This window comes from Rissa tridactyla, chromosome 2 (assembly GCF_028500815.1).
Source record: "Rissa tridactyla isolate bRisTri1 chromosome 2, bRisTri1.patW.cur.20221130, whole genome shotgun sequence".
Taxonomy (NCBI): Eukaryota; Metazoa; Chordata; class Aves; order Charadriiformes; family Laridae; genus Rissa; species Rissa tridactyla.
In genome coordinates, this window is record NC_071467.1 from 150952719 (window position 1) to 150976290 (window position 23572).

At 48.0% G+C, this 23572-nt stretch overlaps 1 protein-coding gene across 1 annotated transcript in view; it reads left to right on the forward strand.

Annotated features, from left to right (window-relative positions):
* Positions 1 to 4539: 4539 nt before the first annotated feature.
* JCAD (junctional cadherin 5 associated) overlaps positions 4540 to 23572 on the forward strand; it is a 68300-nt gene continuing 49267 nt past the window's right edge. Inside the window, exon 1 of the mRNA XM_054191861.1 lies at positions 4540 to 4672. The gene's annotated coding sequence lies outside the window, so the exon portion shown is untranslated. The remainder of the gene's footprint in view (positions 4673 to 23572) is intronic.

Here is a 23572-nt window from a genome sequence, read left to right on the forward strand (position 1 = left end):
CACCTCCCTGTGGGTGCCTGGGGCTGCCTGCATCGAGCGGTATCCCACATAACCCTGAACGGGAGTCACAGTCCTCCTAATGCCATTAACTGGGAGATGCTTCTTGCAGTTTGGGTGCAACTTCCTCATGGTAGGGCCAGGCTGGATGGGGCTTTGAACAACCTGGTCTAGTGGGAGGTGTCCCTGCCCATGGCAGGAGTTTGGAACTAGATGATCTTTAAGGTCGCTTCCAACCTAAACCATTCTATGATTCTATGAAGACCTGCTGTATTTGGAGAGGGGAAGCAATGCCCACGTAGAGTCAATGGCTGCCAATGCTCCTCCTGTGCCAGCCAACAGGGCCTCGATCCCCCAAACTGGGGACCCACATGTTTTATCTTGGGCTTGTGACTGAGTGATGCACACACTTCATTTAAGGGGAAACTCTTTGGTGGAATTCCCTGGATTAAATTGCAATTAACTGTAAGCTTGTTCGGTTTTATCTCATCATGGCATTTGATGTTTTAAGTACCAACAGTTGTGATTGACATAATTTTAGAAATAAATAGAACAGAAACAAGCACTGCAATCCAGAAAGGAAATAATTCAAGACATGTCAGCTTGAATTCACTTTTTGACTTGTAATTTTTTTCATTTTTGACAACTATCACAATTTTTTGTCTTACGGTAGTTGATACTGGAAGGGGCTGGTTCAGGGCCTCAGTTCCTGGAGTACTTTGATTAAAGAAAACATTTGCTTTCCTCTACAACAGAATTAAGTACCGGATGTCAAAACTGCAGAACAGAAGTGTGAAAATGTGGTCTGCTACCATTCCCAAAGGGCTTTTTGCACAGAAGCTTGTGTTTTCTAGATCAATCATGGCATTTTGTGCAGATTCTAATGGAAGATCTTTTAACAGTGTGGACTGGCAATATCACTTCTAGAAGCAGTTTCCTAATTCAAAAGAAACTTTTTACCTCTAATTCTCAGTTCACTTTACAAAAAAAAGGGGAGAAAACATGCAAAATAGATGGGCAACTACTCAGGTTCCTTTAACATGCAATTTCCCGTCAACAATTTCTATTATGAATTCTTCATCCCATTATCTCAGAAGGGGAGGCCAGTGTGGGAGTTCTTGCTGCTGCAAAATTGTACTTCATTGTACAGTTCATTGTGCTTCACATTTCCTTTCATTTGTTGCTTGATTCATCTCAGTGCTGACTGAAATGCAAAATTGAATCCCTAAATAGTTCTAGCATGGGCCATGTTTTATTCTGCAGGCTTTAATGGAAGGCAGGTGAGCACCGCAGCTTAAAGACCTCAGCCCGGTGTGATTAGGATGCAGAAATATCCAGTATCACACAGAGGGTGCTGAAAGGGAACGTTCCTCTCACAGACCGGGAATAATTTGTTGCTGTTTACACTTGGGAAAGAACCATTCCAGCTAAGATCCGTAATGTTAGGGTTGGATGACGAGGGAAAGAGCTGTAGGAAACTATGCGGAGCTGACTTTGTTTTGGAGGCAGCGGGCACGTTTGTGGTCTGGGCTGCAGCAGGAGGACACGCCAGGCAGGGAGCAGCTCTGAGCCGCCTCAAGGCACGAGAGAAAGGTAAAAAACTTCATCAATAGGCAGGTGTTTGACTTCCAAATGCTGGCTGCTGTGTCAGAGCCTAAAGCTGGAAAAGGTTTCAGACAGAATGATTGGGGTTTGGGGCTTTTTTTGGGATAAAAAATACAAACTTGAAGGAACTGGTTTGTGAATTTGGGTCCAATTTGTTGACTTGTCTAGGAGGAGAACAAACGAGGAGGATTCTAGAAATGAACAATAAACCTGTCCCTTTGTTACTGCTCTTCTCCACATCTCAAAGAAACAGCAGTAATTTGGAATGCTGAAATGTCTTGCCTTGACATTTTAGAAATGAAACTCTTTATTTCCTTTATGTTTGTTTTTGAAGTGCTGTTTCTTTGTAAATTGGGTACAGTCTGACCTAAGAGATTGATAAACTTGAAAAATGAAATCATGCATCAGGATCAAATGCTTTCACTTAATTAAAAATTATTTTTGCTTTATCCCCCCCACTTTTTTTTTTTTTTTAGTTTCTCTGGAAAAAATGGTCTCTTTTCAGGTCAAACTGCAGAGCAACTTCTACTGGCCTCTCTTCCTCCTGCTGTTTCCTATCGAGCCAGCAAAGCAAAAATGAAAAATATACCCCTCTGCAGCACAGACACCTCCTTTGTGCATGCAGAGATTCTCCATCCAGGTGGAGCAGGGAACACAAGAAAAGGAGAAGTGTTGTTTTCTTCCTAAAGTCCTCTCCTTGCAATGTTGGTGCATAGGTCTGGTGCCTGTCATACCAGTTTGTCTGCAAACTGGGGGACCTGGGCTCTTCCAGCTGGAGCTTCCCCCAGGAGGGCTGTAGCAACACCTGCCCCTTCCCTGGGAGCATTTCTCATCCCTGCTTTCCTGGTGGGGTCCCATGCAAGGATGAGGTAGAACCTGTAGCTGGGAATCACAGAATCACAGAATGATAGCGGTTGGAAGGGACGTCTGGAGATCATCTAGTCCAACCCCCCTGCCAAAGCAGGGTCACCCAGAGCAGGTTGCACAGGAACGCGTCCAGGCGGGTTTTGAATCTCCAGAGTTGGAGACTCCACCACCTCTCTGGGCAGCCTGTTCCAGTGCTCTGCCACCCTCAAAGTAAAGAAGTTCCTCCTCATGTTTAGGTGGAACTTCCTATGCTCAAGTTTGTGCCCATTACCTCTTGTCCTGTCCCCGGGCACCACTGAAAAGAGCCTGGCCCCATCCTCCTGACACCCACCCTTTAGGTATTTGTAAGTGTTGATAAGATCCCCGAAACATCAGTGGGGTTGATCTTATGGTGATTACAGCAATGCCAAAGAGAGCCAGCTGGGGTGGAGCAAGCCGCTTTGTTGGTGGAAGGAGAAAGTGGTTGACGGACCAGAGGCATGTTGGTGGGAGGTTTGGGGACATTTTCCTTCTAGCTCGGGTGCACATCCTTGCCTGGCTGGTGGCACAGACGCTTGCGATCCAAGTTGCCTTCCCTGCAAAAACCCAAGCTCAGTTGAGCCCAGCTGAGCCAGGCTGACCCAGGCATCGGGGGGAGCTCAGCCAGCTCAGCCTGAGCTCTGGGAAGTAGGCTGACATCTCCGGAGATGCCCCAGTCTGTTCTGGGAACCGCTCGTAACTACTGCTGGTGGTTAAAGACACCAGACCCGTACATCGGAGCCGGCTCCAGTACCCGGGTGACCCAAGAAGCTGATGCCCCATGCTCCTGGCCAGCATCCCACGAGCAGGGCCCTGTCTGTGAGTCCGGGGCCGGCTGCCAGTCCCTGCGGAAGGAGGGGAGCCAGCCGAGCTGCGGCGGGATGCTCGGCTGCCTCCCTCCTGCCCAGCACTGCCGGACGGCACCACCCTCCTCTCTGGGGCGGGAGGTCCGCCGGCGGTTTTCAGACAAGATGATTGCATCTGCAAAGCACCCGGGAACGCTTTGGGATGAAGAAGGTTATGTAAGTGTACGATAATGTTATTTATAGACCCAGGTTTTATTCAAAACGGAATTAAACTTGTGTTCCTGAAGCCTCTGCTGTCAAAGACAAATTTGGATTTATCCCCTTTCCTCTAGTGTTTTGCCTCCAAATTGTTTTCCTCCGTTCAGCCCAAAGTTTAAGAATGGATTTTATTTACAAATTGTACCTCACACAAAGTGAATAGATCTCTTTTCCATCAGCTGTGAGGTGGCCCTGGAAGCCTGGACTGGAGCCATGCTTTGCAACCGCAGCAGCTGCGGCACCAAAGTGTTACAATCCAGGAAATGAAGGCAGAGTTTGAGCTGGATTAAACAACAAAAAACCCAAACCAGTGTCCTGGGCACAATATTTTGTCTGCGTTTAACAACCTCCGTAGCAATCCCCGAGCTGCAGGGAGGGTATCAAGCTTATATCCCTGTTGGAGGCGGCACTTGTGCAGCGGGATAACGTCTGTGCTCCCGCAGAACTACAGACCTCGTGGCCTTTTAAAATCTTGCCTTCTTACCTTAAAGAGCTTTATTTGCTCTTTTGAAATATTAGATTCAAATCCCTCATATCTGTACTTTTTACAAGCCACAAACCCCCACATTGCTGGGATGCCTGCTGAAATCCACGCTAACAGGTGTTGGGAATTTTGTTTTACGAGGTACAGCACCTTACATAGGTTGGTTTGAACAGTTCGTCTGCTGCCCCTCACTTGTCGTAGTATCTAGCGTGAAATTCCACACATGCCTTTTATTTAGGAAAGAACACAAAAGTATGTTATCTTATTCCTCTGGAATTTTCCACAGTTATTTAGCCTGTTAGTTTAAGCATAATTGGTTAGTGGGCTCTTGAAATTTATATCTTAGCAGTACTTATTTACATCAGGCTTAAAGTAGTTCATTTCAGCTGAGGTAAATGTGAAGCATTAGATTGCAAACGTACTTAATCCATCTCTCCTCCCCCATGACTAGAAATCCTGTGGTTAAAATAACACAGCCTCTATTCAGAGCACAAACTTAGAGCTGCTAGCGGGAGCAGGCTTGGGATTTAGACAACTCTCAGCAGATGAGCCTGTTCGAGGGGCTTTCTCGGGTTTGTTTTTCATCCTGCTTCTGATCCATGAGAGGAAACCAGGCTCTCTCCTCTGGGCACGCAAGGTAAGGATTTTCTGCGTTCCGTATACAGCTGCATGTGCTTGTAAAGGGGAGTATAAATGGGATTGCAAAACTGCTGTTGCAAATGCAATTGTAAAAATGTTGTTGCTTATAGAACAAGAAGCATTTGGCAAATGGCTTCACAATCTTTAACTGTTAATCTGGTTTTGTGGCTGTTTCCATACAGCAGTGAAATGATGAAATGATAAAATGATAATCTGGCACAGAGAAGCACGCAGCAACGATTCTCCGTCACTCGCTAGAGAGGCTGAGCACGTAGGCAATGTAGGCAATAACAAACCCAGGTACTATTGCGATCAAGGAAGAGTAAAGCAAAGCTGGCATTTTGTTGACTGTCAGGTATAGTCCCTGCTGGGTTTGTCCAGCTGCTGTAATCCCGCTGCGGGAGGCTGGGGCTCTGGTGGAGGATGGCACTGGGTCTGTTTACAGAGTATATGCTAATGCTCTTCCAGCGTGACTCTTACAGTAACGGCAGAGCGGTGCTCTCAGAAATGTTTGGATGTGGCGTGCCAGATAATTAACTGTCTTTATTTGCTCTTACTGCTTTCCAAGTCACAGGGGATGTAGGAAAGCATCATCTTTTCCTTGAAACCTTCTTTTATTTGAAATCCAGGAAACAAGTGTGATGTCCGTGCTAATGCCTGTGGAGCTGTACTCCCAGTGCCGGGACTCTGTTAACTCTCCCTGCCCCGACACTCCCGCTTCTCCCCGCGTCGCGATTCACGGGGGAGCCGGGGTACCAAATCCTCCTGCACCATGGTGTTCAAACACAGTGGCTCATGCGGCTGGATGACACAGAAACACTGTTACTTAGATCTTGTGTTTTAATTTTAAAAAGTGCTGCCACTGCCTGCCGCTTCCCTTGGCATGCGGGAGAGTGTGTGTTGGGGGGGCACCTGTGCTTTCCATCCGCCAAGGCGGCGCTGAACAAACGCTGCTCCAGGTGCTACCTTGCCAGTGCTGGAGAAAGTCCTGTCTCCCACCTAGGGATGATCCCTTTTCTCTTCCCCTTCTTTGCACTCCCACCTTCCCTTCCCTGAGCAAGGCAGGGTGGTTTCACAGTGTCCTGCCTGCAAGAACTGACCTCCCCTGGTCCCTGTCACCCCGTCACCCCAGCAGCGCGCACTCCACTCCCCTGCTCCTCCAGAGAAAAGAGGGGGACCCTGCTCGGCACGCCAGGTCCCTCAGCACAGAGCTGCCACGCTGTCGGGGAGCCTCTCGGCTGGCAAAGGTGCCCTCGTCCCTTGAACCCACAATGTTGCTTTGTCCTGGGGGAAGAAATGCAGCTTTATCACTCGGGTGCCCGGCACAGGGAGAGGCGGGCAGGGCTAGAAGTACTGCAAACACACAGCGTGTCATGATGCTCTCACACCGTGGCAGAGAGGCAGCTCGCAGGAGAGAGAATATGCGCAGAACAAAGCAATGGGGTCAGGCAGCAACTATAAAACTTCAATATAGAAAGCAGAGCTGATGTCATTTTAATGTCCCAAGCAGTGCCAAGAATTCTAAGCTCCGTATCAAGATTCAGTGCAAATCCCCCACATACTCACAATTTGTTCATGTGGAAAAATGAACTTTTATGGAAAATATGCATGGGAACCTGCCAGAGGAGTGTGTTGCTTTATTTCTTTTATTAATTTTGAATACATTAGTTCAGAGAGCAATCCCATTTTAGCATCAGCTGCCTCTATCCAAGACGCAGAAGCTCAAATGCAAATATTGGAGGCGAGGGAACTGTGGGTTTTTTTGTACCACCAGTTGTTAGATGGGAAGAGCTGCTCGAGTAGGAAGGGGTGTGGGAAGGCTCAGTGGGATGACTGAGTAAAGCTTTCTTCCTGGTGACATATCTGAATCGTGATAAGATGCGTCTGAATGGAACAGCATCATTAGCTATTATAACTTTGAATGCATCAAAGGTGGGATTGCATGCAGCTTCTATGATTAAGGTTACTCGTATGTGTCCTGCTATAAGACCGCATTCACAGTTGCTTATAACTTTACCAGACTTGAACCGTTCAGACTGAGTTCTTCCAACTTGATTATCTGCCTCGGGCTAAGTTCTTTTCTGGAAAATTTCAGCCAAAACTGTCCAGCCATTTCCAAGAATGAGCATAGGGAAAAACGCATTGTTGTCCAACTGGAAAAAAAAGAAAGGAAGAAACAGGAGGGGGGAACCTGGTGATCCTTTCCTTGGATAGTTCTTATCCCTCTGTGCTTTGGAGTAGAGATCTGAAATTTGGCAGCTTTGGGTCAGGACTGTGATTTTTCTATTTTTTTTTACTTTGTAAATATGCTCCAATTTGGCTTAGTGATAGGCTTTGAAGGGAAAAAATAGCAACTTATTAGGGATGTGCTGGGGCTGAGTAGTGAAAAACTGCTGAGATTTCTTCCCACGTGAGCGAGCTCAGCCCAGCATCCTGGCAGCTCCCAGTGCCGACCCCAGTGCTCCTGTGCACCCAGTTGGTGCTACCAAGTTCCTGCTGCTCCTGCTGCCTCCCCACAGCTCTGCAGGGACCAGGATACCTGTGTCCCCCCTCTGCAGCCCAAAAGCCATCCCCAGTCCTAGGAGCAGGATGAGCCTGGGCTCTCCCTGCAATGCTGCTTAGGGCAGAGTGGTTTGGCAATGGAAAGGCAGGCAGGGAACGGCACTCCTGACACCTTTCCTGCACAGCCAGGGGCCAGGGACCCTGGCGATGCTGGACTAATGGAAGGTCTGGTACTAAAGGGGTGATAAACTGAAGGATGGCATGAGACTGAGATGGGGACTACATGGTGCAAGTGAGGAGCCAGGGGCTTGGAGGGCTTGGGTGTGTGGCAGAGAGATGTGTGTCAAGGTGTGAGCCATAGGGAGAGTCTCAACATGCCAGAGCCTGATGTGAAACCAGAGCTGCTCCATCCATGGTCCCTTCTTGGGAAGAAGAGCACTGTCTGGCAGAACTGGCTTCAGCCCTGCTCTCCCTGCAGGGTCTTTTGTGCTGGGTTGCACTGAGGCTTTCCCCAGTCCGCAGTCAGCAGCTGTGGGGTGTGCTCCCCTGTCTGCACATGCCATGAGACCCCACCACTGAATGACCACTCCTGGGGTAGGAGTTGATGGGAGGTCTGCCCCTAGCATGTCCAGTGCCACCTGACACTGAACACCCTTGAATAGCCCCGTCCCCAGCTATGGCTGTTGGCCACCCCTTGGTCTCAGCTCATGACCTTGAAGCACTGGGCTGCGGGACCTGTGAAGCCTGCAAGGATGGATGTGGGCATGGGTCTTCCTGTAGGGAAGGTGACAGTGGTGGGTGACAGCTGGGATGGGTGACCAAGCCAGACCACTGATAAATTGGTGCCTGATGTGATCAAGCTGGTTGCTTGTATTACTTGTCTTCCCTCTGTTTCCATTTTGTTCAAGCGTCTAAAGCACCACCACACCTCTGACAGAGGTAATAGAGCTCAGAGACACTTGTGAAGTACCCGGATACTACAGGCAGGTGGGCCACTGCAATTTGCCCAGTGTGGGAAAGTCAGTCATTTTTATTCAGAGAAGAACTTGGGTAGTAAATAAAGCCTAGGACCACAGGCTAGGCTTGGTCTTAGGAGAGGAAAGGAAAAAGGAAAAAACACTAAGGAAAAAACAAAATTCTGTATAACATCTTCTCCAGTGAAGACAGTCCATCCTGTACCATGGGATAAAGCTGAGACCTCTGGCAAAATACTGTGCGATCATCTAATTAACAAGTGTATCATAACACGTAGCACAAGGCCTAATTCTGGCATCTCTTGCCTCATGGGTTTTTCAGTTTTAACAGTATTCTTATAGCCTATTTTTGTATGCAACACATATGCAGCATTCGCAGACAGATGGTGAAATGTCAGGGTTTCCATTTTGCCACTTGACGTGATTTCCACATTGAAAGGTAGGGAGCTGCGGTCGGCTTGTTTCTGCTCCTGATGGAGCGGCAGGGACAGGTGGTTTCCTTCACTTCTTTTATGGCTACAGGCTATGGAGCATCCCATATGGCTCTTCTTCCACAAAGCCAGGCAGTGAAACTTCATAATCCTCATTAGCTCCTGGAAGCCCCATGCACACTCAGCTGTGTGAGACAGTGTAGAAATAAAGACCAGAAGAATAGCCACTGCTCCACAGGAGCTGACAATGTGAGAAGACCAGAGCCACCTACAGACAGCTACCAAGAGATGAAGGAGTGCTAAGAAGCTGTGAGATAGCGTTGGCCAGCATGACAGGCACTGCTCACTGCAAACCAACAGTCTCACCTTTGTCAAGGACATCACAAGGAGGAGTTTTAAGCAGGGATTCACTGGAGAACTGAAACAGAAAAGGAAAAGGAGTGGTGGATGCTTATGGGCAGCTGCCCCAAGTATCATGGAAGAAAACAAGAAAGTGCTTGCCTGGACGTTGTGGCAAACAGTGCCCTAAACTTTGATGCTGGATGAGAGTGGATGGGCGGAGTGGAGACTGACAGTCCAAGGACTGGAGATATTTATTGGGGATGTCCTTGTGGAAGTTGTCACAAAAGAAATAAATCCAGGAAGCCATTGCTGTTACCACTTTGATGTGATGATTACAAGTGGGGAGCAACATCATGAATGAAGCAGTCAGGTCTGTGTTTAAGGTTTCTTGTACAGCTCTGGAAGAGCTGCTGTCCCCTAATCTGCAATCCTGGCTGGTCCAGACGGTTCCTTTCACTGCACACAGCCCAGGGAAAAAGTGAGGTCACCTCATGGGTGCTAACGCAAAACCATCACTGCTTGATGAATTGCTTGACATACTTGAGACTAAGACCCTGCTGCTATCCCACGTTTATTCCCAGCTAGCTACTGGCTATATCCCATCATACTCTTCCTACTGTTTTCGTCTAAATTAAACCAGTATGTGTGACATGACTAGTTCAACAATCACAACACTGTGCCTTGGGACTTAGTACTTGCTGGAAACTAATGTACAAGCAGTTAATTCTGTGGTTCCTCAAAGAACAGAATGGGGCTTTTTTTGTAATTCTTATTTCTCATTTGTTTCCAAACAGTCATGAATCAGGAACTATTTTGTCTCGGAAATTAATGCTTTCTTTTCCAAATGATTTGCCCTGACCTGCTCTGCAGACTCCCGTGTCTCCACAGATGGTGTGGGCCAGGTCTTCTGTCCTGAGCCGTGCCACGGCCTTGGGTATCTGAAGATGGTTGTACAGTAACATTGAGGTCCCCAGATCCCGTGGCTGGAGAGAACGAGGTTGATCCCAGCCCCGAGAGAAGCTTGCTACCTTCCTGCAGTTGCACCACAGATAAAGATTTCTCTTCGTATTATTCTGCTGTCCGGTGACATGGGATAGGGTGAAATATCAAAGAAGTTTGTTCATGAATGGGTGCACAGATTTTGTCTCCTACCAAGATACAGCCCTGGCTGACTATTCTTGTATCAACCATCTTGATAATCCAAACAGTAAATCATGTCCTACTTTGTACAGTGGATCTGCCATGTCTTCAGATGCATCCATGAAATATGTGTCATCTGGGCTGCATGACCTTTACAGAATCCTCCAGTTTCAGGAAAGGTGGCTTTGGAAAAGTGATTTATTTGGTGCTCTATTGGCTTGTGACTTAAATTCAGAAGGAGAGTGAACACACAGTTATATCAGAGAAGAAAAGCTTATTTCCGATAAGGCAAAGGCCTTACCTTTTTCAAAAGAAGGTGAGGAAGATGAGCATTTCAGCCTTTTGCACTAGAGTGAAGACCATTTGGGAAACCCCTACCCAGACATAAATTCAGATTTCCCACCCTGAGGCAAGTGTCATGGGTTCCCCTAAGTCCTTTTCTGTCAATTCATTTATAGCACCTTTATGAATCCCATAGTCCAAATCTATGTATGAGACATGACATACGTAAGTTCCTAATAACCTCAAACTCACTGAGGGTTTTTTAACTGCTTATGGCCTTTTAGCATGTTTTCACTTTTATTTAGATGTCTTGTCCCTCAGCTGTGAATTTCTCTTGTTTTCTCGTCTTTTCTGCTACCGCCGGTTGGATGTTTATGCCTTTGGCATATTCTACCTGCAGGGCAGAAAGCACCTCCTTGTATCAAGCCTCTGACAGCGCACGGCGTTGAGCTTTGGCTGTGCCGAGCTCACCCCACGAGGCCACTCCAGCTCTGTAACAACCAAACCAAGCCGGGTTTTAAGGTGAACCCGTGCTGCAACGCGCAGCCCTCTGGTATCAAGGCTGTGATTGTGCGCCTGTCAAAGACGGGCCAACACACAAGATGGGCCACACATGGTCAGCCATACCCACCTTTGTCCCCTTCTCCTCGGGCACGCAGTCCTGCTGCTGCATGTCAGGCCACTAGTCCGGGCAGGGTTTTACCTGCGCTAGATTCTATCCCCAGCCATCTCATCCGACAAAACACCACCGGGGCTTGCCGAATGGCTTTCTTGCCTGGCACATCCGCTGCTGGGACTGCCAGGGCTTGGACCCCTGCTGCACTCTGGCACTAAGCAGAAAAGGTGGTGTCAATAGACTGTCTCGGAGAAACAGAATCAAATGAATTTTCTTCCTCCTCCTCCGCCACCTTTGTTCATAACGGTTTGCTTTGGCCTCTTGCATGTATGTAATCAAACGCTGCTGCTTTCCACATGCTACAGCTCGCTCTGTTTAAATTGAGAGGAATCTCCCTTAAATATTTATTTAAACAATAACATCCCTTGAGCTCTTTATAAATTGCTGTACAAGACTGCCTTTCATAAAAGACCCCAGCCTTTTTTTTTTATTTAAATGTATTTGAACTGCTTTCCCACCTCACCGCCGCGCTGTGGGCCACCATCTCCTTCTGCCGGCGTTGCAGCTCCCGTCGCCCAGAAAGCCGGTGCCTGGCTCGCACACCCAGCCCTCAAATCGTGCCAGCATCTCCCAGAGTTGCAAGGCAGAGTTTCAGCAGTCATATTGTTTCTGTCCCAGGAACTCAACAACCCCATAACTTCCAGGAATAGGTTCCTTTCAGACACAGGAAAGCTGCAGAGAGACGTCTCTTCCTAATGGTACCCACACACAACGGCTGGGGCTGGAAACACGGGGATGCCAACCCTCTGTGACTCTCAACGGCCGGGGGCGTGAGGCTGAGGCTGCCGATACCTTTCAATAGTGTTCAAATTATAACTTCAGAACCTGCAGTTCTGGGTATTTTCTGAGCAAACAACCTTCAAGACACATAAAACATGCTCTGAACTCTTCGGTTGAAGTCCTCAAATCCTCATCATGCAAAGTAAAAAGATATTTATATTGTACATAAAAGAGAAGATTCAAACCCTTCACTTAGCAGGCCATTTGTATTTTATTTTAGCTAAAGGTGGACTTTCACTGAAGTATTTGGTTGTGTTCTTGTTACCTGTTAAAAAGTTTGCCCGAAATTATCAGTGTTTAAGAATAAGTGGTGCAGAGCTACTGTCCTTCTTCTGCATTTCTAATCCCACACTCTTCCAGCAACTTTATGAATCAGATATTGGCAAAATCTCCATAGTCAACATTACTTTGGGTAGGAATTGGATTACTCATCAGCAAAAGAAGTGCAAAGGAGATAATTTGTTATGCTTAGCTAAAATTGAACCTCATCTCCCCATTCTAGGCTCTATGTGGGTTTAATCACGGGACCTAAACAGGGGAGAAGTACCAGAGCTTCTCTGAATCATTTTTATTCTTGTCCCGTTTTTTTATCATTAATTACATCAAGGCACATTTCCATGGAGACTGAGAGTGGTGCCATCAGCCTGCTATCCCTCTGGTCCCCTTGAAACCTTCACTTACTTTTCTAAGTGCAGTGCATCTCCGGAGGGTCTCTTGGGAGGAAGCGGCAGGCTGCGTTTTGCTTAAGATCCTTCTTGTTCTAAGTGTAAATTCGAACAGACTAAATGAAAAGATATATCCTTTCGAGAGCAAATGCTGTTGGTGAAGCTGGGGGATCAATTAGCCTTTTCTGGTGGCTGAGGATGATTGCAGAAACAGTTTTGAACATCAGGAGGGCATTGAGTTTTACTTTCCTTCCATGGTGAATGCAATATGTGGAAAGTCTGCCTCAGACATCCTTTTCCTTTTTCCAGTCTGAACTGGGAAGACCTCCTTGTACTTTTCTCTCCATCAGACAAGGCCATCGTCAGCAACGTGGATGTAGTATCACGGTTCAATAATTTCAAAGCAATACTTCATTACTTTGCTCTGTTCAGAGGAAGCACATTTTTCGCTGCGTGGGTATGTGGAGCCTTCATCCAGCTGACATTCACCCAGCCACCTCGTCTCAGGGTCAGGGTCAATTCCCTCCTTTTAATTTCCTCACGTTCTTTATTCACAGCATCTGGTGTAGACCTTTGACGGTGAATGTGTCTGAAAGAATATTTCCAGAATAAAGTTCTTAAATCTTTTTTTTTTTTTTTTAATTTATTGCCTGTACTAGTCAATCTGGACAGCTGCTTGGTAGCATGAAAGGGCTCTCTCTTCCTCTCCTTCCAAGCTTTGCCTTCCAGTAGTAGCTCTTGCATAGCTCCTGCATTGCACATGACTGCACTGGCCCCCGTGTTTCCTGAGAGTCATACCCTTGTCTTTGTGCACAATCAGGTCAGTAAGTCAAATTGCAGAAAAATTGAGGGAGCTGCATGGTCCTGAAAACGTTGTTTCAGATATGTACAGGTCACGTAATTCCAGAAACAAAACATTTTGATGGTTCAGAACTGAAACAACTTGTTTCCAGTATGAACTGAACCAAAGCCTCTGACTCCCTCTCAGTTTAACATTAGTCCATGCCCTCTCTTTTCTGCTCTAGTGTCTCCTGGGGGCTTGTGCTCATCTACAGTAGCTCTGGCCCACCAGCTGGGCTGCACGCACCCATGAGCCACAGCAATCACTCCTGTATTGCTTCACTGGAGGTGGGAAGACCTCTTCCACCAAGGAATAGGCTTTTCTCGTGATCCTGCACACTTGTAATAGAAGGTATTCACCCAGAAAACCAGATATTTCCTTCTGCCCGGTAAGAGCTGGAGGGCTGTGGGCAGCATAGGCACAGGGCAAGAGCAGAGATGGGCACTGTGACCGCTGTACCGGGCAGAGACCCCTGATGTTTGCATGGCCAAGGTCTGCTCAAAGACGCATTGGTTTAATTTGGCCATGTTTGTGTGGCTTTATGAACACCGAAACAATGTGAGTCCAAATGATTAACTGTTGTTATATATTAGGTACAACACTGCCCAGTGCTGGGGCTGAAATCCCCAAAACGAAGCCCAGTATATACAATCAGTCTCGCTTCTCTCCAAACAGCAACCAGCATCAATCATAGCACTGTAAATTGTATACACAAAACTGCAGACCTCATAACTTATTAAATAACTCTCTTGTCAGTCAGATAAGTAAATATTTCGAAAGACTGTGATCACCACAGCAAGCTCCAACTGCCCAGACCAGCTCCAAATGGATCCAGGTTAACAGGGGACCAGACTTGCCTTGCCTTTGATGTCCCTGCTCCAAATCGAGTTGAGACAGGATCTGAAAACAAGCCTCCCTTAGGGAAGCTAATGCAGTTTTAAAGATGCTCAACGTTCTGTAGAGCTAACAGGAGAAAGAAAACCAGGGAAACCGTTTGCAAAGAAACTATCTTCCTGAAGCTGTAAGGCTGTAAATTGGGAGTCAGAACCTCCCCCTCCCTCTCCACCTCCTCCTCGCTTAACCCAGACAGATGAGGTGGATGCCAGCAAACCTCTGCTGCAGAAGGGACGGACCATTCGTTCCTTGGGCCATGGCGAGAGACCGCAGCGGTGGGTCTCTCCCACTGTTGGTGAAGGTGGGTGATGGTCGTACCTTTATGCAGCCACCCGGAGGGGCAGGCAGCAGCCCCACAGGCTTTCCGCACGAGGAAGGGAAAGGCGTTGGCGTTGACTCCCACACCTCATTGCCTGCCCGTGGTAAGTCCCTGTGTTTTTGAAAACACGCCATTTCACAGCTAAATGCTTCTGAACCATTCGGCCCTTTGTTTGGTTTAGGATGTTGTTCTATGAGATATTTCTTTCCAATCATTTCCAACAATTATTTGGGATCTTTTTCCTTTCGAGCTCACTGAGTTGTACCAGCTCACCTCCTTTTCAAAAGGGATCCTGTTACAAGCAGGAATGTGGAGTTAAAAGGGCCTGAGCCTTTGCAACAAGAATTTGTTTTGGAAGCAAGCGAGTCGGAAGGAGAGGAACTGGGCAGCCCACCAAGGGCTTCGGCAGGATTATCCCACCCTTTCAGCAAGCCTTAGCCGGAGCAACCCATGGGCTGGGGCTGAGCCTGCTTCCAGGGGAGGCGGAGACAGACAGACCACTCTTACCAGCAGTTTTACACAGCACAGGGTCTGGTCCTGTTGTTTGAAGCCTCATCTGAAAAATCCCCTCGGGTGCAGACGTCGCTAATGTGGTAGCCACCATGAGTGGCAACGTCGGGGTGGGCACAGCTGGCTGCACGCTGCGGCTGCGGGGTCGCTGGGGTGCTGGGGAGGCTGTTCTCCACCCAGAGCCCCATCGAAGGCCACGCGCAAAGTTCGTTATCAGCTGAAAACTCATTGACTTGCAGCTAACCCGATGCTGAGTCATTGGCCCAAATGTGTGTTTGGCGTTTACTCGTTTGGTACCTCACTGGGACTTCCTTTCATGCAATTCCTTTAACAAGATTTTAATTCTTTGTCTTTTGAGTTACCTTGATGCCTCCTGCTGCTGGCGCATCTGGGTAGTTTTCTTAAAATATATGCGCCTGTGCACTGTGTATATTACTTATTTAACGTCAGAGGCATGTGTGAGGCTGTCCATGTTTGCAGGAAGGCAGGGTTTTCATCCCAGGACTAAATAAAATCCTGCCAAGACAGCACAGTGCAGACATAAATAAAACATAGGTTGTAGAGACAAACTGTCAGTGGTTCTCATCTCAAATATCTGTTCATGTTTGTGCACAACCTTGCTTACTGTCGCTCTTGCCTCAATGTATTCAGTATAAACTGATGATTGATTGAGGAAACAAGTTAGAAGAAAAGAGTAATTTCTTACTGTGGTAGTACCAGTGGGTAGATGCAGAGGGGAGATGGGAAAAGGGTGCAGGAGCAGCACCGTCCTGGTGGTGCTGACGCCAATGTGAAATGCAGTCAATACAGTCAGTCTGTTCATGTCCCGCAGCTGCGGAGAGGTTTCACACATTGGAGTAAATGTTTTCTAATTCCTAGACACACATGACAGAGAAGGACAGTGAGTAGAGAGAAACACATTCAGGGAATGTGCCAGAAAGAAAGGTGCAACTTTTAAAAAGAGAGCCGGAAACATTCTGGCTCTGGATCCAGCTCTATCCCCCAGCCGTGGATACAAACCTACCCTAATTTGGACACCACCTAAGGGCTACCACTCTTGTGGACTACACACCCGTACTGCATTGCCTACGTGGCTGTTAGTGAACGGCGTGTCCGGGTGTGCTGTGTGTAACTGTGGACATTACAGGGGGAATATCCTCCCACCACCCGGAGCCCCAGAGCCCTGGGACCCCCACGTTGTGCAGGACGCCCCAGCTCACACAGCCCATCACAGTCATGTCCCCTCTCCCGTGCTGGGGGAAGGGGAGGCGTGAGCCACGTTTTCCATCAGCCACCGCCTGTCCCTGGATTCATACCCTCCTGGCTTCTTTCTGACTAGCTGATGTGTCGGCAACTATGCTACTTGAGGTGGTTTTTTGTAAGCTAAAGATACTGTGCAGCTGTCTCTGTATTAGTGCTCCTACTCACCAGCGTCTACAATGGGAAGTTTGCAATGGGGGTAGATTTGCCCTTAACTAAGTGCATTTCTTTTCTTATCTTCATTGCAACATGTCACTGGTTTTTCATCTATTAGTGATTTTTTTCCTTCTTAACATTGTCTCTGATTTCTGTGTCATGAGGGGGAGTATTGTCAGATCGCATTCTCATGATGGGAGAGGCAGAAAATCCGTTCTGTATATCATGTGCCCTTGGCTCCCAACACCGCAAAGGATTTCTTCAAGCCCTGCTCATTATCTCGTTTTATACTTTAAAAGAAAAGCTAAAATGCTGGTGACAAATGGCCTCGTTTATCACATTTAATTGACTGACTGTTCTTTTAAGCCTCTGAAATACACCCTTTGGGCCAAAGCACTGGAAAAAGAACATGCCATTTACCCTGGACTGCTGCCAGGTCACATTAAAAAATGTTCAGGAGGTGTTTGCTAGACCAGTACGTGGAGCATGCTTTCTCCAGCAGCGTGTCTCCGGCTGTATGTGCTGCTCTTTGAAAAGGGAGTTGAACAATTGCAGCACAGGTACTTTTTATTCTTTTGTAATTGCACTAACAACTTTACTAGAAACTTGTGCATGTGCAGCACAAGGCCTGTGCCCTCTGCAGAGGGTAGGACCTGGCAAAAGGTGCAAGGGTCCATGAAGCAGAAACAGCCATTCTGGAGGTGACCAGCTGTATGCACAGCTCTTACCGCTGTGAGGCTGCTAACATGAACAGTGGCAGAACTGAGCTGTATACACCGAAAGGCAGGCACCTTGCTCCTCATCCAAGCTCTCCAGCCCCTCACGTGTTTTGTCCTTCCGCAGCAGAGCCCCTGCCCCGTTTGAAGCCCTGACTCTGCCAGCCCCTGCCTGTCCTCGTGACACCCCAAGACTGGGGTCTACGACGCTTTCCCACAGCAGGGCCCATGCTCTGAGCGGCTTCTCCCCCCTCTCTCTGCTCGGTGGGGTGCGGTGCAGCCTGTGGCTCCCACAGTCCCCATCCTATGGGTGCTACCGGCTCTGCCACCCGAGCCTTCGCCTGCCGGGTAAGTGGGTGCACTTTCACCCCAGCACATATTCCTCCAGGTTTCTACAAACCCTGACAGTACCATCCCTTTCCATGAGCAAGCAGCAAAAATGGGGTTGAAGTGAAACCATTATGGGAAGGGTGAAGCCATTGCAAAGTTGTGTGTGGAAGGTGTCAATACATCCCTGTTGACTAGGGGGGTGCCTTGAATGGGACCCTGAGGGTCTCCCTTTGTCCCAGAGCTAACCGACATTGTCCTTGAGAGCTTGGGAAATGGAACAGTAGAGCAATGTGCTTGTTGCAGCTGCGGCGGGTGTTGGGCTGGCTGTAGGTTGCAGGAACGACAAACTGGAGATAGGGACTAAAAAGCCCTAAGATGCGGTTTGGGAGGGATGAATGCGCACCTCTCCCTGGTGTCCCTGAGCTAGACCGGGGCTGACTGCCCGGGCTGCCGATCGGCTCCAAGGACCTGCAGGTCATGATGGGTCAAGAGCTGACTGAATACCTGTAATGTCATACCGTTGCAAAAAAGACCCCCAAACTCCACTGCAGAGTATATAAATAGAAATACAGCCTGTAGGACATCCCCCTTCCCTCTGCTCAGCTGCCCCTGTTGGTGTGAGACTTCACCTAGAGACTTTTTTGTGGATGGGGATGCTATTCCTCAAGAAAGATGTATGTGCAGGAAGGTAGGCTAAAGAAACTGGGTTTGATTAAAGAACAGATGTCTGAAGGGAGAAATAATGGCTTTCAGGCACATAAGAGGCTGAGCGAAAAGAAAGTAAATAAACTGCTCTCCGTTCCTGCTGTAGATAGCAGCCATGTGCTAAAATTTCAATGAGGGTGTGTACAGGGTCTGGTCGGGAAGGAGTTAAGAAAGATTTAAGACAGATTTAAGAAATGTTTCTAACAGTAAGAGTAGTAAAACGCTGAAATACTTTGTCTCTGGAGACTGTGGCGGTTCTGTTCTTAGAGATTTTTAAGAACAGGTTATCCAGACATCCGTAAGGACTGACCTAGGCACGGGGTGGAGGGAGGGACTGGAGCCAGCTTGAGACCCCAGGGACCCTTCTGCATGACATTTTCATCATATTAATGTGAACATTTGGGCTTCCTCTTATAAAGTACTAAAAACATCACCCTGGTTTCTGAACAGCCTCCAGGAAAGGTTTTGGTCTCAACTGAGCCCATCTCCAGTTCGAAGATGGAAACCTTTTGACTCCTTTCCCCATCCCACCCTCAGACAAATGGGCTGCAAAAGGGCCAGTGAGCCCCAAAGCCACAGAAATCTTCTCCTCCCTCCTCTTCTCTGCTGGCCTGGGAGCCCCGAGATGGAAAGGGCAGCGGCAGGACCCTTGCCCTGAGAGCCACTGGGGTCCCATGCCCTGGGAGAGCCGGTCCCACATTCCTGCTCCTCCCACGGCAGCACATGCAGGGCACCCCAAATCCCAGCGCCACCTCCCACGGCTGCTCACCCCCAGGGAGACCCGGTCCCTTCGCAGCACCAGCCACCCCACGCTGGCCGCTGGGGCGCTCGGTATCGCATCCTAAGTAAAAGATTGACACAAATCCCGCTGTCCTGATTAGCAGCCTGTCTAATCCCCGTGATGTCAGCAGGGTTTTTTGTGGCAGGATTTGGCCCACTGCCCTGGAAGGGGCACTGCCGAAGAGCGTTGGGGTTTCATTCCCCTGCCTGGTGGCCAGCGGCTGGCAGGAGGCTGCAGATGTGAGCCCGCAGCAGCAGCCTGAGCCGGGGTTTCAGCCGCCCAGCAAAATCCACTGCCAGGTTTTGTTTATCTTGGTGGGAAAATGGGACAGAAAGGTGTTTCCTGAGCAACGCACAAAAATCCCACCGTGCAGTTCCTCTCTAACTGCGTGGCATATATGTATATGGGTTTGATTATATCTATGCATATAAATATATATATTGTAATTATACTGTTTTCATGCTTCCTACAAGTCATTTCTGGGGCTAAGAGAAGGTACACGTGTGGTGGGGGGAGGAAAGGGAGAGACGGAAGGAGAGGAAACTGCCGCCGGACACGGCAGCTCCCCTCTAACCCCCATTTTTTACACTGATGGAATGCACCCGGCGACTGTTTCTACTATTTAAGGAAAAAGGTTCCTATACAAAATCCTGCGGTTTTGAAGTGATCCTTTTATAGGCATAAAGATATTTTTCCACATCCCTCTATTTGATTTCTTTTTTTACTCGGACGCGGCTACTCAAATAGATATTTGCAGAATATCATGCACTGGAATCAGACACTTTATTCCTATTCTTGGTACTGAAGATCAAATATCCCACCAGTTTACCACATAAAGCCAGAGGGATGCAAACTGAAGTCAGTTTAGCTGTAGGGCAGTGCAAGAGAGAGTTGAATTTGGTCCCGTACCCATCCCGAGGGATTTTGAGCTGGCAATGCCCCGTCACAGAATTGAACGTGCTGTATGGCCTGCAGCGGGTTCGCCATAGTCACAGCGCTCTCTAATGAGGTGTTTACTCTCGTGCTTCTCAACAATGGTAAATGTTAATGGCATTTCTAATCTCCTTAATTTGGAATAAGGTTAATTATTTGTTAACCTTGAGTTAATAACATAAGTTTTTAGGATGTGTATCCTAAACAGCAGTTGGATGCAATGCACAGCCTGTGCCTGGAGGAGGGACTTGAACGCTCATCTCTCCTGTCCCAGAAGCGGGACATGTGGCATTCGCGTCTGTTTGGGCCCAGAAAACAGTGAGCACTTCCCTCATCCTGGACAGTGAGTTGCCAGCAGTGATGTGGGACAGGGAAGCGACACGGGGTGCCTGGACTGTGACTGCAGGCACTTGTGCCCCTCTGCTCCGCTCTGGTGAGACCCCACCTGGAGTACCGTGTGCAGATCTTGAGTCCTCAGCACAAGAAGGACATGGACCTGTTGGAACGGGTCCAGTGCAGGGCCACAAAGATGATCAGAGGCTGGAGCACCTCTCCTGTGAGGACAGGCTGAGATAGTTGGGGTCGTTCAGCCTGGAGAAGAGAAGGCTCGGGGGAGACCTTATAGCAGCCTTCCAGTACCTAAAGGGGGCCTACAGGAAGGACGGGGAGGGACTCTTGATGAGGGAGTGGAGTGATAGGACAAGGGGTAACGGTTTCAAACTGAAAGAGGGGAGATTTAGATTAGATATCAGGAAGAAATTCTTTACTGTGAGGGTGGTGAGGCACTGGCACAGGTTGCCCAGGGAGGTGGTGGATGCCCCATCCCTGGAAGTGTTCAAGGCCAGGCTGGATGGGGCTTTGAGCAGCCTGGTCTAGTGGGAGGTGTCCCTGTCCATGGCAGGGGGGTTGGAACTGGGTGATCTTTAAGGTCCCTTCCAATCCGAACCATTCAATGATTCTGTGAAGACTCAGCCAGGTGTCTCAGGTGGGAGACATCCAGCCCAAGGGCAAGACACTGAGCTGCTTGGGCCAGCCAAAATGCTAGAATGTGAGGAAGCAAACAAACCTTAGGGATTTACAAGCAATCCCACAGACACCTAAGGACTCCCTGGGTCCTTCTCTAGGCACCAACGTCCTAGGGGTATCCGGACACAAGTGTTAAGCTGGGGTCCCAAAAGCAGCATTACACAGCTCAGAGCTTTGTAAGGACCACAACAATCTTTAATTTATTACTCCAGACTATACAATCATATACTGTGCTGGAGGTAGCTTTTCTGCACAAAACTACAAAACAAGGGATTTACAGAGCTCCAGTAGCCACTCAGCGCCAGATGTCTATTATCTCATCACATATATATGCTGCGCAACGATGCCGACACTAATACTTCACTACCGCGGAGACATGCCTGGTACCACCAGTTTGCACCGACATAAATAACAACCTGTCCAGGCATCTCCCCTAAAAGTGCTGGGGGAAGGACATATGTTCCAGATGGAAATACAGCTGGGGGTTGTGCCCTTGGTGGCTTTGAGTTATACAATTTTATCTCAATGCGACCTGAGTGGGAATGATTCCTCCACAAGCTGCATCGTGTTTGGCTGCTTGCACACTTACTTTTCTATGAAAGTAGGGGAACTGGTAATAGGGACGATGACGAAACTACTGCAAAGAAGCTGAGACTCGCAGTACATGGTAAAAAAATTTACCTGCTACGTGGTTCCCCCTTGACAGTTGAGGCATGTTCGCTTATTCCTGCTTTAAAATGATATAAATCCCTGACTTCAGAAGAATTAATCCTGATTTACTCCCACACTGAATGAGTGGAAAATGCTGAAGCTGGATTTTGGATGAGTGGTTCAGGTCTCAACTCTCCAGGCTTTGAGGACTCTCAACTTGAAAACATCTTTTAACTGCACATGAGGCCACCATGGAAAATTATGTGATCCAGATATGCTTCCAGCTCATCTAGAAGGAAAGATTAAGGCTGGGCTGAAGATATATTGACAGAATGGGGATGGAAAACTAAGTGATGCCTGCCCACAGAGGGACAAACTCATAGCGCTCTCCCAAATTGTGGGTGGCCTATTGTGCGTTGCTCTAGTCAATGAGACCATTACATTCATACATGCAAGCCTAATTTGAAAAACCATTATTTAAACTGAACAATGAATGTATTGTAACCTCATCGTTCTCACACACTGAGCCTCAGCCCTCCGTTCTTCTCCAGTACATAGTAGCCTCTTCAAAATCCTGCAATTTGACTTAAAAAAAAAAGAATGCTGTGGGCGTAAAGTTAGCACAGAAGTACACAGACCACTGATGACTCTGTTTTCATCTGCACGGAGCATAAGGCAACCAGATGATTTATTTTTATTGGCACTGCAGGCAGATAAGCTTCCACTATTATGAAGGAGAGAAGCGCGGGTTGGCCCGGGCTGTCAGTCAGAGCGCGCCCAGCAAAAAGACTACAAAACCCAATTCAGTAATTACATCCTCCTCAAGGACATATCATGGAGGAAGGCCAGGATCTCCCATTGCACTCGGAAATAACCAGGAGTGTTCCTAGTCAACGAAGTCACTGTTTGCCCTTGGACTGTTGAGGGTTTTTGTAAGCGTTGTGGCATGTCATGGGACATCACGGCTACCCTGCAACTGAATAAAAAAGGTCCAACTTAAAATAAGAACTAGACACTGAGACTGAAAAATAGAAATTGCCTATAAAGGTGCTGAGACCTGGTGCCACGAACCTCCTTCCCAGACTTCACTGGGGTGAGGGCAAGGGTATCTCCTCTTGGAGAGCTGCAGCCTGGGGAGGGTCACTGGCTTCTCCCCCTCTCCCAGGCAGGCTCCACGTGGTCCCCCCGGGGCTTGTCAAACCTGTTCGCAGTCCCCCACAGCCTGCCCCACTGCCCCCCTCGACTGCCTCATTGCCACACTGAAGTAGCAGGGAGGGCAGACCGTGATTATTCTCATTTTTTCCCCTGTGACCACTTCATCAGGGCTTCCCGGTGTGCAGAACTCACCAGAACAAAGCTTCTCCCTTCGGCTGTTGCTCTCCTGGCTTCTACAGAACAACTATTTTGTAATCACCTGGGCTCTGGAATTAAGCAGGCAAACATTTGATGGATATTCTTACCCTTGCCAGGTTGTGGCTAATTTATCCAGATCCTACGCTTTCCTTGAAGGAGACCATGATTATCACGCAAATTACATTTTTACCTTGTTTCTCCGAGATCTCAAGTGGGAAATGAATTTTATTTTTTGATTAAAGATTGCCAGAGGATTCTAGCAAGTAAAAAGACCATGAATACAAATGGATGATTAGAGATGAACGTCAAATGATATTAACAGCACTGCAGAATTGCTCCATAGCTTTCAGTGTTGCAGGTCTGCGTGCCTTCACAGTTGTGCTTGCACTTCTTGGACAGTGGCATCGTACTTTGTATCCCCTTCTGCTGAGGGGTAACAAGGCAGCTCTCCTGCAGCTTCAAGGCCAACAATGAAGACGCTCCAAAGGAGAGCAAATTACAGCTCCATATACGTGCTGTGGGCATGTGTTAAAGCATCTGCAGTGGGGACGCTACTTGGACTTCAGTAACTTAAAACCATTCCTCCAAAAATACGGGATTTTGTTGATGATTTTTAAGTCATTTGATGCAG